This window comes from Cherax quadricarinatus, chromosome 40, assembly GCF_038502225.1.
Source record: "Cherax quadricarinatus isolate ZL_2023a chromosome 40, ASM3850222v1, whole genome shotgun sequence".
Classification (NCBI taxonomy): domain Eukaryota; kingdom Metazoa; phylum Arthropoda; class Malacostraca; order Decapoda; family Parastacidae; genus Cherax; species Cherax quadricarinatus.
This window is the reverse complement of record NC_091331.1, coordinates 6,023,127-6,047,874: the sequence shown is the minus strand read 5'-3', so window position 1 is coordinate 6,047,874 and position 24,748 is coordinate 6,023,127. Positions and strand designations below refer to the sequence as shown.

At 42.5% G+C, this 24,748-nt stretch overlaps 1 protein-coding gene across 3 annotated transcripts in view; it reads left to right on the top strand.

Moving 5' to 3' along the window:
- LOC128687375 (uncharacterized) overlaps positions 1-24,748 on the top strand; it is an 82,586-nt gene that overhangs the window by 1,200 nt on the left and 56,638 nt on the right. Inside the window, exons 1-2 of one of the 3 annotated variants that reach the window (XM_070092659.1) lie at positions 5,884-6,163; positions 21,760-22,092. The exons of 1 other annotated variant lie outside the window; for it this stretch is intronic. The gene's annotated coding sequence lies outside the window, so the exon portion shown is untranslated. Of the gene's footprint in view, positions 1-5,883; positions 6,164-21,759; positions 22,093-24,748 lie in introns of those variants that run through there. One more of the 3 variants, XM_053774818.2, reaches the window with a different exon arrangement.

Sequence of the window (24,748 nt, the reverse complement as noted above, 5' to 3'; positions counted from 1 at the left end):
ACAGTAAAAGAGACATGAAATGGCAGTACTGTATCAAAAAGATGAGTAGGATGATTCCTTCAGAGGCTTAACAGTCATTACAAGTGTTACAGATTTGGAGAAAGAAAGTTTTCCACCACTGTAGGTTTTTGACAGTGAGAGCTGAGAAACCTCTGCCTCTACCACAGTAGTATAGCTAGAAAAACACAGGACAAAATGGAATGTCTTGTTGGAAATGTGCTCATGTTTCAGAGTTTGAAATTCCTTCACCTCGAGTCAGCAAATTCTGCATTCCTGTTTAAAGAATAGACATCATTGGAAATATGCTTGATGATCATCACTTGAGGCAGTGAGGCATAGAGCACTAATAGGAGAGGGTATTGTGGGTCACAGAGTTGTAAACAGTGTTCAGCGATCGGTCCGTAGTACATAGCTGGGTGTCCAAATTCCAGCAGAGTTGGAACCTGTTAAGTGTGTTGCAGCTCTGTAACATGGCAACTTGTAACAAGCTCGGCCGCAGAAGATAAGGAACGTGTTGTGGCCAACTGACAGTTAGTGTTTAGATTGCATTTGTCATCAAACACTCTTCTGCCTGTATCTAGCTTCAATGCAAAAGTTGTATCCATGACTTACATTTGAAGTTTCAATATATTATAATGGTAATATGCCCAGGAGGAGGACTTCTCAGGCAAATGGGAGAAGATGTATAGCGAGACATGGCAGTTAACTGACTGGGGTAATGGTTTCTTAAGAGAACAGTAGGATAGTGAAAGTTGTTGAGTCTGGTCATCCACTTTAAAAGTCCTGGAGCAGTACAGTGCAAGGGTATTGGACACACTAGGTGAACTTTTTATTTCTCATGATATCTAATTTACTCTTTCAGGGCCAGTGGTAGGCCTACTCAGCTGTACCATGGCTAGCCTGCTAGGGTGGTTAGACATCAATTCTAGATGTAGTTTGGCAAAGAATGCCATGCCATTCTCACAAAGTGTAGTTTAAACAAGATCATTGATATTAGTGCCAATCCACAAATAATACCATTTTGCCACTTCCCAAATGTTGCTGCTCTAAACAGTTGCCAAGTTTGCCTAAAGGCTTGCACAGTCCTGCTTTGGAATGGTACACAAATCCATATTATGTTAGGAATACTATACTGTACTTGGGAGTAATTCAGCATTCTCACTCAGGCAGTGTCAATCAGTTTTTGAACATGGTTTTGTCTTTTGACATAGGATCATGAAATCCCAACCTGTTGCCCAAACCACATTTTGCAAGAGGACAGATATGTGTCTTCTTGAATACAATGCAGATCATATGTCTTATTAAGTTGTGAAGAACATTTTTAGAATTTCTTATCCCATATACTGTGTCTATACTTCATTTTAAAGTTTGTCAGTATAGCATACTGTACTTATTTGATATTCTGGTGATAATTTGTGTTCATACGTACTTACTCAGGTAACTGTACTTGCCTACTTGTGGCTACTACTGTGGGGTTGAATCTCAGCTCCTGGCTCTGCCTCAGTTACCCTCAAATGGTCAAACTTATCCTGGTCTCTTAAGCCCTATCATACCCACTCTTAAAACTGCATAAGGCATCTGCTTCTACAGGTTCTCATTTGAAAGGTGAATGACAATAGTCTCAGGATCCTACAAAATATTTTAGCATTCTTTTGTTAACATTATCCATGGGCCTATGCTGCAGTTATGCAAGACCAACTAAACTTTCCATTTCACGTGAAACATTCAAGAGTGTCTGTCATGTTGATGTTGCAGAACTAAGTAGGTTGAAATAACTCTTTGACCATTTTTTTTTTTTCTGAGAATGTAGTTTCTTGGGAGACTCAGAGTGACAGGTTAACAGCACGCAACACGCGTCTTTCCCTTCCTGGAAAATTCACTCGCTAATAATGAAGCATTCTTTTGCCTGCCTCCCCTCAGCCCCCCCCCCCACACACACACACTCACACACTCACTCACTCACTCACTCACTCACTCACTCACTCACTCACTCACTCACTCACTCACTCACACACACACACACACACACACACACACACACACACACACACACACACACACACACACTCACTCACTCACTCACTCACTCACTCACACACACACACACACACACACACACACACACACACACACACACACACACACACACACACAGGGAGAGTGACCTAGTAGCGACCAGTGAAGAGGCAGGGCCAGGAGCTTGAACTCGACCCCTGCAACCTTAACTAGATGAGTACACACACACACACACACACACACACACACACACACACACACACACACAAGGCTAGTTCCGGAGCTCATGGGTATGTCCTATGACGAAAGGTTGAGGGAAATCAGACTGACGACATTGGAGGACAGGCAGGTCAGGAGAGACATCGTAACGACATACAAAATACTGTGTGGAATAAATAAGGTAGACAGAGACAGGTTGTTCCAGAGAGGGGACACAGAAACAAGGGGTCACAATTGGAAGCTGAAGACTCCAACGAGTCAGAGGGATGTTAGGAAGTATTTCTTCAGTCATAGAGTCGTCAGGAAGTGGAATAACCTAACAAGTGATGTAGTGGAGGCAGGAACCACACAGCTTTAAGACGAGGTATGACAAAGCTCTGGAAGCAGAGAGAGAGAGGACCTAGTAGCGATCAGTGAAGAGGCGGGGCCAGGAGCTGAGTCTCAACCCCTGCAACCACAATTAGGTAAGTACACACACACACACACACACACGAGGAGGGGTTAAGGGAAATCAACCTGACGACACTGGAGGACAGGAGAGATAGGGAGGACATGATAACGACATACAAAATACTGAGAGGAATTGACAAGGTGGACAAAGACAGGATGTTCCAGAGATTGGACACAGTAACAAGGGGACACAATTGGAAGTTGAAGACACAGATGAATCACAGGGATGTTAGGAAGTATTTCTTCAGCCACAGAGTAGTCAGTAAGTGGAATAGTTTTGGAAGCGATGTAGTGGAGGCAGGATCCATGCATAGCTTTAAGCAGAGGTATGATAAAGCTCACGGTTCAGGGAGAGTGACCTAGTAGCGATCAGTGAAGAGGCGGGGCCAGGAGCTTGGAATCGACCCCTGCAACCTCAACTAGGTGAGTACACACACACACACACACACACACACACACACAAGGTAGTCAATGCAGTGATGTATAATCCACCACAAAACTGCAGGAGGCCAAGAGAGGAATATGAAGAGAGCAACTGAGCAATGGTGGACACATTTGCTTAGGTGGCAAGAAGAGCTCACTCGAGCAGAGCAAAGTTGCTGGTTATGGGCAATTTCAACCACAGGGAGATTGACTGGGAAAACCTGGAGACACACGGGGGTCCCAAAACATGGAGAGCCAAGATGATGGATGTGGTACTCTAAAACCTCATGCACCAACATGTTAAGGACACTACCAGAGTGAGAGGGGAGGACAAACCAGCAAGACTGGACCTTGTGTTCACCCTGGGCAGTTCAGACATTGAGGACATCACATATGAGAGTCCCCTAGGAGCTAGTGACCACGTGGTTCTGTGCTTTGAATACATAGTAGAGTTACAAGTGGAGAGAGTAACAGGAGTTAATGGGAAAAGCCAGACTATAAAAGAGGGGACTACATAGGGTTGAGGAATTTCCTGCAGGAGGTTCCGTGGGACAGAGAACTGGCAGGAAAGCCAGTAAATGAAATGATGGAATATGTAACAACAAAATGCAAGGAGGCAGTGGAAAGGTTTATTCCCAAGGGCAACAGAAACAATGGGAAGACCAGAACGAGCCCCTGGTTTACCCGACGGTGTAAGGAGGCAAAAACAAAGTGCAATAGAGAATGGAAAAAGTACAGAAGGCAGAGAACACATGAAAATAGGGAGATCAGTCACAGAGCCAGGAACGAGTATGCACAGGTAAGGAGGGAGGCCCAGTGACAGTATGAAAATAACATTGCGTTGAAAATCAAGACTGACCCGAAACTTGTATAGCCACATCAGGAGGAAGACAACAGTCAAAGACCAGGTGATCAGACTGAGGACAGAAGGTGGAGAACTCACAAGAAATGATCAGGAGGCATGTGAGGAGCTAAACAGGAGATTTAAGGAAATTTTTACAGTAGAGACAGGAAGGGCTCTGGGAAGACAGCACAGAAGGGAACATCAAGAGGGAATATACCAACAAGTGTTGGATGACGTATGAACAACCAAGGAGGAGGTGCAGAAGCTACTAAGTGACCTTGATACCTCAAAGGCGATGGGACCGGACAACATCTCCCCATGGGTCCTTAGAGAAGGAGCAGAGATGCTGTGCGTGCCTCTAACCACAATCTTCAACACATCCCTTGAAACTGGGCAACTACCTGAGAAATGGAAAACAGCAAATGTAGTCTCCATATTTAAGAAAGGAAACAGAAATGAGGCACTGAACTACAGACCTGTGTCTCTTACATGTATTGTGTGCAAAGTCATGGAGAAGATTATCAGGAGGAGAGTGGTGGAACACCTGGAACGGAACAAGATTATAAATGAAAACCAGCATGGGTTCATGGAAGGCAAATCCTGTGTCACAAACCTTCTGGAGTTTTATGACAAGGTAACAGAAGTAAGACACGAGAGAGAGGGGTGGGTTGATTGCGCTTTCCTAGACTGCAGGAAGGCCTTTGACACAGTTCCCCACAAGAGATTAGTGCAGAAGCTGGAGGATCAGGCACATATAACAGGGAGGGCACTGCAATGGATCAAGGAATACCTGACAGGGAGGCAACAACGAGTCATGGTACGTGAAGAGGTATCACAGTGGGCGCCTGTTACGAGAGGGGTCCCACAGGGGTCAGTTCTAGGACCAGTGCTATTTTTGATATATGTGAACGACATGATGGAAGGAATAGACTCTGAAGTGTCCCTATTCGCAGATGTGAAGTTGATGAGAAGAATTAAATCGGATGAGGATGAGGCAGGACTGCAAAGAGACCTGGACAGGCTGGACATGTGGTCCAGAAACTGGCTTCTCGAATTCAACCCTGCCAAATGCAAAGTCATGAAGATTGGGGAGGGGCAAAGAAGACCGCAGACAGAGTATAGGCTAGGTGGACAAAGACTACAGACCTCACTCAAGGAGAAAGACCTTGGGGCGACCATAACACCGAGCACGTGACCGGAGGCACACATCAACCAAATAACTGCTGCAGCATACGGGCGCCTGGCAAACCTGAGAATAGCGTTCCGATACCTTAATAAGGAATCGTTCAAGACACTGTACACTGTGTATGTTAGGCCCATACTGGAGTATGCAGCACCAGTCTGGAACCCACACCTGGTCAAGCACGTCAAGAAGTTAGAGAAAGTACAAAGGTTTGCAACAAGGCTAGTCCCAGAGCTCAAGGGAATGTTGTACGAGGAAAGGTTGAGGGAAATCGGACTGACGACACTGGAGGACAGAAGGGTCAGGGGAGACATGATAACGACATACAAGACACTGCCGGGAATAGACAAGGTGGACATAGATAGGATGTTCCAGAGAGGGGACACAGAAACAAGGTCACAACTGGAAGCTGAAGACTCAGACGAGTGACAGGGACGTTAGGAAGTATTTCTTTAGTCATAGAGTCGTCAGGAAGTGGAATAGCCTAGCAAGTGAAGTAGCAGAGGCAAGAACCATACATAGTTTTAAGAAGAGGTATGACAGAGCTCAGGAAGCAGAGAGGGAGAGTACCTAGTAGCGATCAGTGAAGAGGCGGGGCCAGGAGCTGAGTCTCGACCCCTGCAACCACAATTAGGTGAGTACATGCACACACGCGCGCACACACACGCGCGCACACACGGGCGCACACACGCGCACACACGCACACACGCGCACACACACGCGCACGCACGCACACACACACACACACACACACACACACACACACACACACACACACACACACACACACACACACACACACGAAGTTGAAGATTCAGATGAATCACAGGGATGTTAGGAAGTATTTCTTCAGTTACAAAGTTGTTGGGAAGTTGAATAGTCTGGGAAGTGATGTAGTGGAGGCAGGATCCATGCATAGCTTTAAGAAGTGGTATGATAAAGCTTTTGGAGCGGGAAGAGTGACCTTGTAGCGGCCAGAGAAGAGGCGGGGCCAGGAGCTGTGACGCAGTGCCTGCAAGCACATACAGGTGAGTACTGTGAGCACTTCCTTATCTGAAAATTTTCCATCTGCCCTAAGTCTTCCTCTCCTCCTGTAGACACTAAAATCAATATAATCTCATGGTCGTCTTCCTCCACCTTCTGTCATCCTCTTATTGACCTACCATCAACGTCTTTAATTCCACTGATCATCAGTGACCTCGTTTTTATCTTCCATTGTCTGTCTCCAGATTGGCTTGTCTGTAGTCACTAGTTACCTTGCTCTCCATCACACTGTGTCTACTGGTCTCCTAAGAGTAATGGGTTTCTTTGTCTTTTGATTCCTCTACTGTCTTTTCTTCATTATTACTGCTCCTTTTACCCTCCCACATTTTCTTCGTAGTCTCCTTCAAGCATTTTCATTTCTTCTTTCAGTCTTTGAAGTCTTTAGTTTTAGTTGTCCTTTTTACCTATTCTGCATTATCATCCCTTTTCCACTAGAAAACTATGGAAATGTAAAAAAAAAAAATCAAGTTGCTCCTCATACCAACCGTTATCATGTCTAAGTATTATCTCCTGTCTTCTTTCCCCTCATTTTTTATTTCTCTTTTGATTTATCATTTTCTTTTCCTCTAGGTTTCACATACATGTATTCAAGTGAAAACGTTCTCTCTGTGATTTCAGTCTATCTAGGTACTGGAAAGGCTATCTGGGGACGTCTTGTGCTGGAGAGACTGTGTTGCTTCTTTCCCATTGTCAAGTGTAGTCCTTCCTGTGATTTCAGCCTTGCCAGTAATGGAGGGACTATTAGTTACTGCAATAAGTTAGGATATAATTATGTATGTGTGTAAGAATGAGATGGCGTGCATGCATGTGTGTGTTTGTATGTTTTTGTCTTCCCCCTCATGTGTTGGATTGCATGTGGCTAGCAGTAACAGTCTGATTGATGAAGTCCTGATCCACTGGGAGGTTTGGGTGAGGACCGGGCCACAGGTGTTGACCCCTGGAACAACCTCCAGGTAGCCTTCTTCCTCCACTCCTACTGAGCAAGAATGTTTTAATATGAAGGTCGTGGAGGTGGTGAGAAAGTGTGACTCTTACAGACAGTATAGTGGAGCCGGACCACTAATTAGTGGCTTTGTGTTCTTTTTTACTGATGGTTGGACAGTTTGCTGAAGCACACCAATAAACTTGTTTTTGCTCTTGTGTGTTTTTTTTTACAATTTTCTTCCTTTCAAAGGGGTCCGTTTATGTGAAAGGGTTCCTCAAGAAGTAACTTGAAACTACCCTCCCTTGCTTGTATCAGACAGGATTATCTTCCACTCCCCGGCACTGTATGACCCTAAAGGGCTTAGTGCTTATTCATAAATATTAATAAATTATAATAACAAGCATATGTTTAGTGATTGTTTTTTCATGTTAATTCTTTCTTTGCAACACTTGTAATGACAGTCTTTAAAGTGAATTATTCTAATGCCCCTTTTTAGCTGTATTTAGATGCTACTTCTATAAGAAATCTCTCTTAGGGAAATCTTGAGCCAAGGAACTAGAGCTACTCTCCCTTTTATTGGATCAAACTTGATTATCTTCCATTCTGCAAATGCTATTTGATCTACTTCTTGATAATAATGTTGCAAAATATCTTTGTATGGCCAAATATTTGACAACTATATCTTGCACTCTTCTTGTTTTTCATTTCCTTCTTTCTTTATTGTTCTTATTAGTAGTACATATTATCTCGTGTGATATTTGTTATATTGTGAGACGGGAAGACCTCGGTCGAGTGCCCAGAGGCTCCACTGTGTGGTCTATTACATGATTAGACCCGCCTCACGAGAAATCTTCCTATTAACAAAATAACCCTTCCCCCTCTATCAGTTAATTCGACCTGCCCCTTGCCTTCCTTCTCTAGTCAATATGTATTCACTTTTTTTTTTCTGTACAACGTGACCCATGTAAAAGTAGAGTCATCCAGTAAGCGCTTTACAGAGTCCCATTTTCACACTACGAAAAATGGGAAGAACCTTACATCATCTCTTGATATTCAACTGGTGTCTAGTGCGTACTGTTCTGTCTATAAAGCTATTATCCCGTCCTAGGTGGTTAAGGGAGGTACACCCTTAGATGAGGCTGCCTTTCTTACCCCACCTTCCTACCCCTCCACCCCTCACCACTAGGGATTTAGGGTTATCCAGGCATAATAATTACATATCATAGGATATGGATCCTGATGGTTGCATATTACAACAACTTAAAGTTTCTCTTCTCTCATCTTTGTAATGACCATCCAACTGCAGCCACATGGTTGCTGACCTTATTGCACCTGCTATGTTGGCTTCTTACCCTGGGAGTTCTGTCTTTCACTTGGTGGCTGGTTTTTGCACCTTCGCTCACTTTATGGAACTCCTGAAACTAAAATTAGCACTTTCATTTAAAAATAATTTATAATTCCCCTGGAGGTCATCCCAGGGCGAGTTAAAAGAAAATTTTGCCTTGACCTGAGAGTTAACTCTTTTGGACTGTGGAGCAGCAGTTGATATAGCAGTAAACATAGAACTGTACAAACATGACCCTGTGGATTTAATGCTTCCCTATGATGATAATAGTAATAATTTATGAAGAACTATAGCTGGATCTCTGGGTTATTATATATCTGGGTGACCGGCAGGTAATATGTAAAAAAGCCCTTCTAGGGAGGTATCTTGATGGCAGGAAAGGGCTCTTAGTGCAAGGAAGTAGTCATCCTCCCTTGGATCGAATCTGCCTCTCATTTAGCATTCACAAGGCGCTATATGGCCCCTACAAAATTAGCACTCTCCTACAAATTAATTAATGAAGCGTAGGACTTGAACAACCCAACACATAACTAAGGTAAGATCGGTCCACTCTTCTGCTTATTCTGATGCGGATGTTATGCAGAATTTGTGCACAGGGAAGCCTTGCAGAGGTTCTCAGCCAAGTATGAGGAGTTACACACGTGCAACACATGGATATTTTTATTGGAAGACTTCAGCAACCCGTGCCTTTATCAATTTAGTAGAGATATGCAGAGATAGAAGATGAAGTAATAAGTCACTCAGCCTTGCAAAACTATACACAAGACAGTGCAAGAAGAGGTAATCAGTCCCTCAGCCTGGAAGTTGATTTTCAGTACTGCATGTAGACTTGTATTTAAATCCTCTCCTTTGTGTATTGTATATCTTAATTTTTATCTTTATTGTAATGATATGAGACTAGCATCTAGCCCTAGTCTGGTACTGCTGCACTTGATAACGGCTTTCAGTATGGACTTGCTCAGATGGTAGGACGTACAACCTACAATGGATTCCATCAATACCAGACAGGGAAACACACTATTGCTCCCTCGTATATTTTTCTGAAGCGGTACATTGGCCAGTTTCACATTGCCAAACTGGAGTGAGTACAATCTGTTCTTGGGATTCGTCAAGTGCTCAGCCTTGTGAGCCCGAGACTCAGGGTATTAGCATTTACTCCCAAAAACATAATGGTTTAACTTCTCACTCATTCACACTTAACCTCCACGTATCCCACTTGTCAGACTGTCCGATCCCCATGCAATTCTGGAAGCCCATAATGGAATACAACCCATGCAATTCTGGGAGCCCATAATGGAATACAACCCATGCAATCCTCGGAGCCCATAATTAAGGTTAGGTTAGGTAAGGTTCGTCAGGAAACGAGACAAATGTTTATTAGGAAACAGGACAAGTGTTTCCTGACGCGAGTCTTAGTCAGATGATGACCCGCCTTTGGAGCTTTTGGTCATCTGACCGAGGCCTTCCGCTGGCTTACCGGTCCACCCCTTTAAAAATTATGGTCATGTAGAACCATTTTTATAGTAATATATTCCATAATTAAGGATTATGGATTAATGGAATGCAAACAATGCAATCCTGGGAGCCCAAAACGGTGTACAACCCATGCAATCCTGGGAGTCCATAATGGAATACAACCCATGCAATCCTGGGAGCCCATAATGGAATACAACCCATGCAGTCCTGGGGGCCCATAATGGAATACAACCCATGCAATCCTGGGAGTCAATAATGGAATACAGCCCATGCAATCCTGGGAGTCCATGATGGAATACAACCCATGCAATCAGAGGTGGTAACAAAATTCTATACTGGGAGGCTTAGGGGTGGCTATCTGGTTGAAACGAGGGCTAAGAAACTTACTTTGAACAACATTATTATTACTGTTTTTATTTAGAGGAAGGTGAGTGAATTTTGGGGCTTCAGTCCCCATTTAACACATGGGTTCATGGGAACCCATACAATACAATCCCTAATAAAAATCCATGAGACGACAAGCGTCAGTCCCTGTTGCCCCGTCTACATCTGTCCTGCTTCTGTCTATAGTGAGACGTCTAGGCAAGCTTCATTGCTCTTGCTATGTTAATCTAATACTTTTAGATTCAGGGAGTGCGCCTGTATGTTGAAAGCCTCACGAGCCCAGGAATTATAGCTGTTCTCTCCTTCCTTAGATCAAATCTAATTACCTCCTGGTCCCAAACCGCAGTATGAGCTCTACTGGTTTAACACTTCACCATGAATATTAAAATAATTACCTGCCAAAAAAATAGGAACTTAGGTGCTAGTAACTCACGAAATCGTAGTAACACGATTGTCAGCAAATCACAGTTTGATGGCCGAGTGGCTTACGCAATGACGTGGTTTTACGACTCTCTCCCCTCAAGGAAGGTTCCTTGATGTTGGTGAGGGGCTCTTGATTTAGGGAATTGGATCTGTGCTCCACGCAATGAGGCGCTGTATAATCCTCCGGGTTTAGCGCTTCCCCTTGATTATAATAATTTACGACTCGCTCGCCATGGGTTGAATCCCCACCCGTACCGTGGTTTGCTAGTAAATGTGAGTTTATTCTATTACATTATACAAGTTTGGTTTTTTACAATTGTCTTGCACATTAACATGTGTAAATTACCTAGGATAACCCAATAAAGGGACTTGCTTCCGCTGGGGTCCCTGAAGAAAAACCCCCTTGGAAAAGGACCTCTTTTAGGGCTCATACTGGAAATAAATCTCACTGGTTGTATCAAGTTATCAGCGCCATCGTTGGTCATGTCTGGCATATTTGTTTTTTGTAGCTACGCAAGTTTCTCCGTATAAGAGAAAGTAAAGTCAAAGTGAGCTACACTTGGCAGCACTTGGTTCACTTGGCCGGCAGCGGCCATTCTGTTGCTTCCCTCCCCTCTACCCTGTGTTTACCCTAACAGGTTCCTCGTTGACTCCTCCCTGACCTTCCCCTCACACTCTTCCCTGTGCCTCTCCTAGCCCTTCCCTCCCATCCTCCCTTCACCCCCACCCTCCCCTCTTCCCTCCCCCCGCCCCTAATTGCTCAGTGCTTGAACAATTTGCTCTTGGCTCACCCCTCGAATAATTAAATTCTTATCCCCTCCTCCTTACCACTTAACATTGTAGTTAATGCCATTTTTAAATGTCTTTAAATTTTGCTCAAAAAATCTTTGCTTTGACTCACTTGTTCTTTTTCATTCTTAAAATATTAAGGTGAGCTAAGTGTATATAAGCTGAGATCTATATACACTTATTAGTGTACGTATCCTTTTCTTACCTCTCAGTATATACTGAGATATACACTTCTAAGTGATTGTAAGTTTCTTAGGTTCAAAATTATTTTACGTACCTGCATTAAACCCGTGTGGATTATCCAGCGCATGGACAGGTGGAGGATCGATCCGCCGTCTGCTAATAGCGAGTCAAACACGCTACCAGACCATACTCCCCTATCAACTACACGAGGGTCATTAAGGCTGTAGTTTCCATGTACACTTAACATCAAGTATGCCTGAATCACTTAAACAGTGGTCAGAGTAAACTGTGTATATAAATTCAAATATACAAACCTCTATGTATGTGTAATGATTAATCTATAGCAGGATTCGAACCTGCACACACTGCATCAAGGTACCCAGTACTTTTGCCATACAACCATAGCCCAGATAAATATGTACCCCTCGCCATGCATATGTCGTGCCGAATAAATAAAATTGGTCAATTAGCAAGAACTTGATAAAAATTAACTCCTTTCTCTCCTCAAGGAAGGTTCCTTGTTGCTGGTGACGGGCTCTTGTTCTAGGGAATTGGATTTGTGCTCCAGTTCCCTGAATTAAGCCTGAATACCTTCCACTTCCCCCCCTCCCACAGGCGCTGTATAATAATGCGGGGTTAGCGTTCCCCCTTTGATTATAATAAATAATAAATCCTTTCTAAAAAAATTTCTTATATGTTTAAAGATTTTTTCTCGTGTTAATGTAAAAATTAATAATTTTGTACGAAAAGAACCTTAATAACTTACCTAACCTTATTATTACAAGCTCCAATTTAATTTAGCCTAATCCAGCTAAATATATTTTAGATAAGTTTACAATTTAATAATAAATAAACACAATGAAATATATTTTTTCTTCAGGCTCAGAATGATTTTTGTGAAATTATTGCATACACAAATTTTCGCTTGCCTTATTTGGCAAGAATATGTATAGCTTGTGGTGAACATATAGAGATAAAAAAAACTTCGCGGTATATATGACAGAGACAACTTTCGGTATATACCTGGCTGAGTTTATCTTACAATTGTTCTCAGTATAGTGCTAAATATGGCTGAGTTTATAATTGTTCTCAGTATAGTGCTAAATAAGAGCATAAGAACATAAGAAAAAAGGAACATTGCAACAGGCCTACTGACCCATGCAGAGCAGGTCCATGTTCCCCCCCCCCGGATAATCCTAATGACCCACCCAGTCTGGTCGCCGCCACTCAAGGATGGAGCACGGCACCAGACCCAGCAGCACAAGCTAGTCAGGTCCAACTCACACCCACCCACACCCACTCATGTATTTATCTAACCTATTTTTAAAACTACACAACGTTTTAGCCTGAATAACTGTACTCGGGAGTTTGTTCCACTCATCCACAATTCTATTACCAAACCAGTGCTTTCCTATATCCTTCCTGAATCTGAATTTTTCCAACTTGAAACCATTGCTGCGAGTCCTGTCTTGGCTGGAAATTTTCAGCACGCTATTTACATCCCCTTTATAATTGTTCTCAGTATAGTGCTAAATATGGCTGAGTTTATAATTGTTCTCAGTATAGTGCTAAATATGGATGAGTTTATAACTGTCGTCCCAGCGACTTTAAGACGGCAATTTGGAGCCACGTGAATATTATTTTATTTACTGTCATATTTCCCTCTTCCTCATTTCTGCTACTGAGGAGACTAAGAGATCATGTCTGGGGTGACAATGAATATATATATATATATATATATATATATATATATATATATATATATATATATATATATATATATATATATATATATATATATATATACACGTACTCACCTAGTTGTACTCACCTAGATCAGGTTGCAGGGGTCGATTCCAAGCTCCTGGCCCCCGCCTCTTCACTGGTCACTGCTAGGTCACTCTCCCTGAACCGTGAGCTTTATTATACCTCTGCTTAAAGCTATGTATGGATCCTGCCTCCACTACATCGCTTCCCAAACTATTCCACTTACTGACTACTCTGTGGCTGAAGAAATACTTCCTAACATCCCTGTGATTCATCTGTGTCTTCAACTTCCAACTGTGTCCCCTTGTTGCTGTGTCCAATCTCTGGAACATCCTGTCTTTGTCCACCTTGTCAATTCCTCTCAGTATTTTGTACGTCGTTATCATGTCCCCCCCTATCTCTCTTGTCCTCCAGTGTCGTCAGGTTGATTTCCCTTAACCTCTCCTCGTAGGACATACCTCTTAGCTCTGGGACTAGTCTTGTTTCTTTACGTGCTTGGCTAGGTGTGGGTTCCAAACTGGTGCTGCATACTCCAATATGGGCCTAACGTACACGGTGTACAGGGTCCTGAATGATTCCTTATTAAGATGTCGGAATGCTGTTCTGAGGTTTGCTAGGCGCCCATATGCTGCAGCAGTTATTTGGTTGATGTGCGCTTCAGGAGATGTGCCTGGTGTTATACTCACACCAAGATCTTTTTCCTTGAGTGAGGTTTGTAGTCTCTGGCCCCCTAGACTGTACTCCGTCTGCGGTCTTCTTTGCCCTTCCCCAATCTTCACGACTTTGCACTTGGTGGGGTTGAGCTCCAGGAGCCAATTTCTGGACCAGGTCTGCAGCCTGTCCAGATCCCTTTGTAGTTCTGCCTGGTCTTCGATCGAATGAATTCTTCTCATGAACTTCACGTCATCTGCAAGCAGGGACACTTCGGAGTCTATTCCTTCCGTCATATCGTTCACAAATACCAGAAACAGCACTGGTCCTAGGACTGACCCCTGTGGGACCCCGCTGGTCACAGGTGCCCACTCTGACACCTCGCCACGTACCATGACTCGCTGCTGTCTTCCTGACGTGTGTGTGTTGGTGTGCTGGAGTTTCTTGCACAGAGCTGGATTATTTTATTTCACATATTATAACATATCAGAAAAACCTAAGTCCTAATACATTCGTAATTACCTGGATCAAACCCACGACAGTAGCCTAGCGCTCAAGTACATATTTTTAGGTTAAAGAAATCGAACCCGGGACTTAGAGATTGTAAGTCCAATGGCGGCTGTGTGTGTGTGTGTGTGTGTGTGTGTGTGTGTGTACTCACCTAGTTATGGTTGCAGGGGTAGAGTCACAGCTCCTGGACCGGCGCGTGTGTGTGTGTGTGTGTGTGTGTGTGTGTGTGTGTGTATGGGGGAGGGGAAAGGATGGAGGGAAGGATGAGTCATTAGTAGCACATTGATCAACATGGCAGTGTTGGTCGATGTAATAGGGAGGTGGTGGTCATGGCTGCAACATACACTCACTTGACTCACATTACGCCTGAATTAGGTTTTCAGTTTAACATTATAATCGAAGCTCAACTGAACCTAATATAATCCGACCTAGGAACAACTGATTTATTGTAACCGTTCCAACAACTTTCATTTTAACCTAAATTAATCTGCATTGTGCATGTGGATGTGCCCTGCACGACCATGAACTTTCTGCATTCATAACTAAATGTCACCCATCTCTGTACAAACATTGTATCATGTGAAAATATCTTTTACTTATCTTCGTAAAATTACAATAACTGAGACATTCTTTAATTTCAAAAGTTGGGACATGTCAGCTGAATGCCACATTCAAAGCTTTAAATTGTTGTACATTGACAGACAGAACAAGACAGTAGGTGGGGTGGCGTAATATATCAGAACAAACCTAAACTACTACATAAAAACAGAATCCATCTGGATAGAATTTCCATCTCATGAAAAATTTAATTTCATGTGTGCTAGAACTTAGAAAACACACGCAGGGCGTCTCAGATCTAATCCTTCTGACTCATATATTTCTCAAACTTATTGCTGAAGCTACACAAGGTGCTTGGATCACTCTACCTGGCAAACTGTTCCACTCATCCACAACTTTATTTCTAAACTGGTACCGTCCTATATCCTTTCTAAACTAATTTATCCTACGTTAATCCATTGTCTCGAGTTCATGTTGAGATATCCTCACCTTTATATTTATATCTCCTTTATTTAAACCTGTCTTCCATTTGTATGATTCAATCATGTCTTTCTCTTTCTACATCTTTTAAGAGAGTATGGATTCAGGGATCTCAGTTCTACTGTAGATTCAAAGGTCTCAGTCCATCTTCGTATGAAAGATTTCTTATATAGCAGATTAGTTTTGTTTCTCTTCTCTGTGTGTTCTCCAATTTATCAGCAAAAGTTTTGTAGGCTGGAGACGAGGTCTTGAAGATAGTTTATAGAGCTATAGAAAAAGTAACTTTTGAACTCCTGTTGCTTGTACTGTACTAACATACATCCCAGCAGTCTCTTAGTCTTGTTAATGACAATTAGGCACTATTGTCCTGGCTTTATGTTTTTATTTAATATATGACGTGTTTATATAGCCAGAGTCGTTTAAACACACCGAATTACGCTAAAAACAAATATTTTCGAAAAACAAATCTATGCTTTACTTTCATGGAACCTGATTGCCCATTATTTCCCTGGGCGCTGGATGACCCATACAGATATGACGATCTCGTCCATTAATGTAACATTAACAATAATGGGTAACATTTCGGAATTTTGTTCCAGGAATCCAGTATTTCAGGAGGCTGTGGAATTGTAGGCCTAGATAAGTTTGTGTCACGTTGCCCGTGAGTCTACTAGGACGTGAGTTAGACAGGTAAATATTTCCAGTGTTTGCCAGAGAGAAGAGACTAGTAGCAGGAGGAGGAGGAGCAGCAACAGCAGGATACGAGATATAATCTGAGCTGGTCACATTAATTCTCGTACATACGTATTATGTAACTCCAGACAATGTGTCTTATAGTGGCCTGTAAATCACGTTTCACATGCATATTTATGTTAACAATTCACAGGTAACCCATGAATTAGAGACGAATCTGGACGAAGATTTTGTCAGTCTTTACCATTTTGAAGTCATTCGTGCCTTGATAATGGTCTAAGACGAGGCGAAACATCGTCCAGCTTCGTCTCTTATTCTTGGGTTAGATGTGAATTGTTAAAGCCAATGGTATTGTGTCTTTGTGGGTTAGTTGTGAATTGTACCAGCTAATGGTATTGTGATTTGTATCATGTTAATCAGTGGGTGTGGTTGGTGGTGTGCGTGCCACACTGTACTCACCTATTTGTGGTTGCAGGGGTCGAGTCTTAGCTCCTGGCCCACCATGGGTATACACACCAACAGAGGCATCAACAAACACAGGTGTGACAACATTGACGTCAAATATGGCCACACCGCCATCCCATGACTCCTGCTGTCCCTTTACAGACACTTTATAGATTTGTTTATGAACATGATAATGACTGTAATAAGAATGATAATAATAATAATAATAATAATAATAATAATAATAATAACAGAATTAGCAAAACAGGAAAAGAAATGTATTATATGATTTGTCTTCAACTGAAGTTAGTAGAAAATTTATCATGCTCAAATTTAGAAAACAAAACTGCATAAAATTAATAAATCATATAAACAAATACAAAATCTAATTAATTAATTCACGTGAATATATTTATTTCTATATTTTCTTTTTTGCATTAGAAACTTAATTTTCCTCCTTACAAGGTCAAGCCAGAACAATGGACAATTAAAAAAAACGACTGTAAACTATCACATACATTTCGTATTTTATTTTTGAGCATTTTTTATTCGTTTTTCGGTGGTACGTGTTCGCAGAGTGACCGTGACACCATGTGTGTGTGACACCCGGTGACGAATTTCAGTATTTTTACAAAATGCAACTCATGAAATTCAAAAGGAAATGGTATTGAGTTTGGGAGGTCAATGCCCTGTGCTTATAGGTCGAAAAATTTGTGAATGGAAAGGGATTACAGTAAAGTCTAAGTGTATACCCACTAAGGTATACACCTCTGAGTGTATATATACAAATATATATACATTGCTGCTGTCAGTGCATACATAGCAAGAGTAATACATTCGTCAGAATATACATAGACACATACTGTGTAGAAACATTAATGAATTGTTTTTTATTTGCATAGAATTTTGTCGACGAAAAAAAAGTTCCGATGTGACGAAAGTATTGACTGAAGTATTTGGCTTCGTCAGGTAATCACTGAAGTTTATATATCATTGCCTCTTCTGTGCAGTACCTGACCAGATGTGATTTCGTTCAGTAAGTCCTCATTTAACGTCGTTGATAGGTTATTGGAAACTGCGACTTTAAGCGAAACGACGTGTAACGCAACCAATTTTACCATAGGCTAATTGATACAAACATCAGGGGTTCACAGTGCACCTTTAGCGCTCATTGCAACAGTTTAATCAAGGAATAAACGTTTGCAAAGTGAAAACTGTAAATATCACCACCTACCACTAGGCAGTTCCAAAACGAACGTGCAAACTCCACACAGACTGGAGTCCCGGCCGGAAATCGATTTTTTTCTCACCAACGTTATAACGAAACGACGTTAAATGAGAATTTACTGCAGTTCCTTTGCAAGTACAAGGATGCCATCATGTTGTCTGTAGGACAAGTAACAAGAGGCAGGCAGGCAGGCACACGACACAACAGGATCAATTTGTCGATAAGTCCTCTGCAGGCTTGTTGAATGTTCCACTCGTCCATTGTTCAACCACCTGCCTCTCACCCCGGCCACCCTAACCCCACTCTACCCTCTCTAACCAAACTCTCTACAACCCCCCCCCCCCCACTCGCTTTCCTATCACCCCAGGGAAGGTTTTGTTTATCCTGGCTATTTCATTATTATTATTATTATTATTATTATTATTATTATTATTATTATTATTATTATTATTATTATTATTATTTAAGATCTTACTCGTCCAGCTGTCATCACCTTGATGTTGTTGCTAGGGTTGAGCCTCAGCTCCTAGTCTCCGCCTCTTACCTGCATTACGACCGGTTTCACCAGTTTCTTTCCTCTTGGCTGTGTCATGCCTCTTCTTCAAGCTGTGCACAACGTCTGTTAGCTCCAATAAGCAGAACTTTTCCCATGCCATCTGTTGTGAGTTTCTGCTTCTCACTATATACACCTTTGAGTCTGTTCTGGTATTATTGATATTGATATACTACTTGTGTGAAAATATCTAGAGCATTTTAGGGTACATGGGAGTATTAATGTTAGTAGAATTACCGACAATATGTTAAGCAAAAGGACACAAGTGCAATTATATTTTTCTGTAGAGGTCAATTATTACATATTATAATCATGGGGGAGCACTAAACCCGTAGGATTATACAACGCATGTGGGGGGTGGAAGGTATTCAGACTCAATTTAGGGAACCGGAGCACAGATCCAATTCCCTAGATCAAGAGCCCCTCACCAGCGTCAAGGAACTTCCCTTGAGGGGTGTAGAGTCAAACAAAGGCTGGCTGTGTCAACTACAGTAACATACACAGCACTGTATTGACCTGACCAATACACACTGAGGTCAACATCACCTGAACCCTTCTTTTTCAATTCGTTAAATAGAAAATGACTGTAAATTCTTCAGGAAATTTAGGGTAAAAGAATATATGTGACCTTTTTTTGTTGTGTGTACTCACCTAATTGTTGTTGCAGGGGTCGATTCATAGCTCCTGGTGGGGGCAGGAGCTATGAATCGTGAACTTTATCATACCTCTTTTTAAAGCTATGTATGGATTCTGCCTCCACCCCACTACATCACTCTCCAGACTGTTCCACTTCCTCTCTGTGCTCACCTAGTTGTGGTTGCGGGGGTCGATTCACAGCTCCTGGCCCTGCCTCTTCACCTGGCCGCTACCCGGTCACTCTCTCCCGCTCCGTGAGCTTTATCATACCTCTTCTTAAAGCCATGTATGGATCCTGCCTCCACTACATCACTTCCCTGACTATTCCACTTCCTGACAACTCTGTGACTGAAGAAATACTTCCTAACATCCCTGTGGTTCATCTGAATCTTTAGCTTCCAACTGTGACCCCTCGTTGCTGTGTCCCATCTCTGGAACATCCTGTCTCTGTCCACCTTGTCTATACCTCTCAGTATTTTATATGTCGTTAACATATCCCCCATAATTCTCCTGTCTTCCAGTGTCGTCAGGTCGATTTCACTTAACCTCTCCTCGTAGGACATACCCCTTAGCTCCGGGACTAGTCTTGTTGCAAACCTTTGCACTTTCTCTAGTTAACCTGCATGCTTGGCTAGGTGAGGGTTACAAACTGGCGCTGCATATTCCAATATGGGCCTAACGTATACAGTGTACAGGTTCCTGAATGATTCCCTATTTAGATGTCGGAATGCTATTCTTAGGTTTGCTAGGCGCCCATATGCTGCGGCAGTTATTTGGTTGATGTGCGCCTCAGGAGATGTGCCTGGTGTTATACTCACACCAAGATCCTTTTCCTTGAGTGACGTTTGTAGGCTCTGGCCCCCTACACTGTGCTCCGTTTGTGGTCTTCTTTGCCCTTCCCCAATCTGCATGACTTTGCACTTGGTGGGGTTGTACTCCAGGAGCCAGTTTCTGGACCAGGCCTGCAGTCTGTCCAGATCCGTCTGTAGTTCTGCCTGGTCTTCGTCCGACTGAATTCTTCTCATCAACTTCACATCATCTGCAAACAGGGACACTTCGGAGTCTATTCCTTCCGTCATGCCGCTCACAAATACCAGAAACAGCACCGGTCCTAGGACTGATTCCTGTGGCACCCCGCTCGTTACCGGCGCCCACTCTGACACCTCGCCACGTACCATGACTCGCTGTTGTCTTCCTGATAGGTATTCCCTGATCCATTGTAGTGCCTTCCTTGTTATCCCTGCTTGGTCCTCCAGCTTCCGCATTAATCTCTTGTGTGAAACTGTCAAACACCTTCTTACAGTCCAAGAAAATGCAGTCTACCTCCCCTGTGTGTATGTGTGTGTATGTGTGAGTGTGTGTGTGTGTGTGTGTGTGTGTGTGTGTGTGTGTGTGTGTTTGTGTGTATGTGTGTGTATGTGTGTGTGTATGTGTGTGTGAGTGTATGTGTGTGTGTGTGTGTGTGTGTGTGTGTGTGTGTGTGTGTGTGTGTGTGTGTGTGTGTGTGTGTGTGTGTACTCACCTAATTGTACTCACCTAATTGTGGTTGCAGGGGTCGAGACTCAGCTCCTGGCCCCGCCTCTTCACTGATCGCTACTGGATCCTCTCTCTGCTTCCTGAGCTTTGTCATACCTCTTCTTAAAACTATGTATGGTTCCTGCCTCCACTACTTCACTTGCTAGGCTATTCCACTTCCTGACAACTCTATGACTGAAGAAATACTTCCTAACGTCCCTGTGACTCGTCTGACTCTTCAGCTTCCAGTTGTGACCCCTTGTCCCTGTGTCCCCTCTCTGGAACATCCTATCTCTGTCCACCTTGTCTATTCCCCGCAGTATATGTATGTCGTTATCATGTCTCCCCTGACCCTTCTGTCCTCCAGTGTCGTCAGTCCGATTTCCCTTAACCTTTCCTCGTACGACATTCCCTTGAGCTCTGAGACTAGCCTTGTTGCAAACTTTTGTACTTTCTCTAACTTCTTGACGTGCTTGACCAGGTGTGGGTTCCAGACTGGTGCTGCATACTCCAGTATGGGCCTAACATACACAGTGTACAGTGTCTTGAACGATTCCTTATTAAGGTATCGGAACGCTATTCTCAGGTTTGCCAGGCGCCCGTATGCTGCAGCGGTTATTTGGTTGATGTGTGCCTCCGGTGATGTGCTCGGTGTTATGGTCACCCCAAGGTCTTTCTCCCTGAGTGAGGTCTGTAGTCTTTGTCCACCTAGCCTATACTCTGTCTGCGGTCTTCTTTGCCCCTCCCCAATCTTCATGACTTTGCATTTGGCTGGATTGAATTCGAGAAGCCAGTTACTGGACCACATGTCCAGTCTGTCCAGGTCTCTTTGCAGTCCTGCCTCATCCTCGTCCGATTTAATTCTTCTCATCACAAATACCAGAAACAGCACCGGTCCTAGGACTGTGTGTGTGTGTGTGTGTGTGTGTGTGTGTGTGCGTGAGTTGTGTCGCCACCCACACAACATAAAGTCATTGTTAATATCGATGTATTTGACCTCTCTGCCTGAACTTCTTCCAGGCCGCTGCGTTGACCTCAAGTGACCCCTGGGGGGATCTTGACCTCCACCTTCACCCGGATCCAACTTCAGGGGGGTCACAGTGACCCCATTACTGTATTGGAGATGTTGATGTTTGCGAGCAAGAGGTGTAGCTGCTGGGACAGATGACCGCGGCTTCCATCGTAACCTAGAAGGGGAATGAATGCTCATTGATCGCCAGTACCCAGCTTCTGAATTCTACTTTTGCCGTTCCATCCTTGAACTTGTATCTGCTACGTCCTGAACAAGTGCCGCCCATTCTGCGCTGAATGGTTCTAACCACCTTCAAGCACAAATCATCTCTCATTAACAAGGTAATGTTCATTTACGTCTCTGATACAAGTATGTACAAACAGAAATTTATATATATATATATATATATATATATATATATATATATATATATATATATATATATATATATATATATATATATATATATATATATATATGTATATGTATATATATATATATATATATATATATATATATATATATATATATATATATATATATATATATATATATATATGTATATGTATATATATATATATATATATATATATATATATATATATATATATATATATATATATATATATATATATATATATATATGATGTAACTTCGGGTAAATATCTTGAAATATCTGAAGAGTTCTTCCTTCCTTACCTCATAATTTAGAATGACAATCTGTGGTAGCAAAGCATCTATTATGATGTCACTTTTCATCATGGCTACGACCTCAATCCCGAGTTAAAAAAAACTGCTGTGACCTCATTTTGTACAATTTAGTTGGTTCTATATTCCAGGAGGTGGTCAGTTCAGGTCAGGTCAGAGGGACGACCACCGCTGAACGACGCATACGCGTCTAGCATTTTATGTGAATATAATAATCATAATAATAACAATTATATTTTGACCTGTGGCACTAATAAGGCACCTGGTCAGCAGGTATATAATCACCATTGGACTCGGTGACAGAGTAAAATAAAAAAGGTCACAATAACAATAAAGCCACGGAAAAGTCATAAATTTCATTAATAAACAAACTCTTGAAATAAAATCCTTTAAAAAATATTCTGAACGGTTTCTGTTGTTGGTGCTGGGACGACACTGACATCATACTATCACATTAAATTAGGCTAGGTTAGCTTCAAGAATAATAGGCTATATAAGGTAGACCTGCTTAACACTGATTACATACATGATCGACACCATGCCTAATCCTTCTAGGGTAGGGTAGGTGCCTGAGTCCGAGCCTTTAGCTCATAAGAATGTCATTCCCATTAGCCCCCTTGGGGCGGGGATGGCAGACCAGAGAGGCCTAGCTTGTGGCTAGGCCTGGGGACAGTTGGTCCCAAAGATGAGGAGGTACTTGTGCCTCCTCCCATGGGAGACTTAGGTCTCAGACACTCCCTAAAGAGGGAGCCAAGGCCGGGCCACCACTTGGAAAAGGCCCGGGCCGGGAGAATACCGGCGAATCTTTAATAATAATAATAATAATAATAACTGATTACATTGTATTAAATCTAACTTGCATCATGGCTCCCAAGCCCTTTACTCCCTGTGATATTTTTTCCTCTACAATCATAGAGTCGACCTCTATCTCGGCCTCACACAGAGGTCACAGAGATTTTAAGCAACAAGGGAAATTCTGAACGACTGTGTTGTTTTGTTGCCATCAGCTAGTCAGTGCTTTCACTCCTTTGTGACGAGTTTGTCTTGTTTCAGCGTCTGGTCCGTCTCCAGCTCTTGTAATTATCCATTCGTAAATAAGTACTGCGGGATAAATTAGGGGCGTAGTTAATAATAATGCGGTTGGAGATGTGCACACTTGTAAGTGTTCAGAAATTTCTCCGTGATACTGAGACGGAAGGGAAAAATAAGTTCGTTAGTGATTTACTTCACCTTAGATACCTTCATGATGATGATGGTGACGGTCTGGTGATCCAAGGTTCGTGCCTTGATACTGGTGAAGGTCTGGTGATCCAAGGTTCGTGCCTTGATACTGGTGAAGGTCTGGTGATCCAAGGTTCGTGCCTTGATACTGGTGAAGGTCTGGTGATCCAAGGTTCGTGCCTTGATACTGGTGAAGGTCTGGTGATCCAAGGTTCGTGCCTTGATACTGGTGAAGGTCTGGTGATCCAAGGTTCGTGCCTTGATACTGGTGAAGGTCTGGTGATCCAAGGTTCGTGCCTTGATACTGGTGAAGGTCTGGTGATCCAAGGTTCGTGCCTTGATACTGGTGAAGGTCTGGTGATCCAAGGTTCGTGCCTTGATACTGGTGAAGGTCTGGTGATCCAAGGTTCGTGCCTTGATACTGATGACGGTCTGGTGATCCCAGCAAACCAAGCAATGTGGCTTTTTTTCGTTGGGTCATTTTATAGGTTTTGTCTCGTAGCAATGTACAGGAGTTGTCTAACACTTAAGTAACTATAATAATAATAATAATAATAATAATAATAATAATAATAATAATAATAATAATTGGTGGGAAACGGCCAATGTGTTAATAATAAAATAAATAACAACAGCAATAATAATAATAATAATAATAATAATAATAATAATAATAATAATAATAATAATAATAATAAGAATAAGAATAAGAATAATCTTTATTTCTAAATGTACATGTAGAAGGTATACAGGCCTAATTGACATCAATGATATACTAGTATATAGAAAGCTCCTTGTTATGCAGAGTATTTCGGGCAAATTAGGTCAGTTTTGTCCCCAGGATGCGACCCACACCAGTCGACTAACACCCAGGTACTTATTTTACCGATAGATGAGCATGGACAGTAGGTGTCTTCAGGAAATACGTCCTAACGTTTCCACTCGTACTGGGGATCGACTCCCAGACCTCAGTGTGTGAGCTGAGTGGGCTAGCAATCGAGCAGGTGTAAGGAGATGTGCTCATACGATTCGATTTACCAGGAGATTGAACCTGGTAGCTTTCGGTTG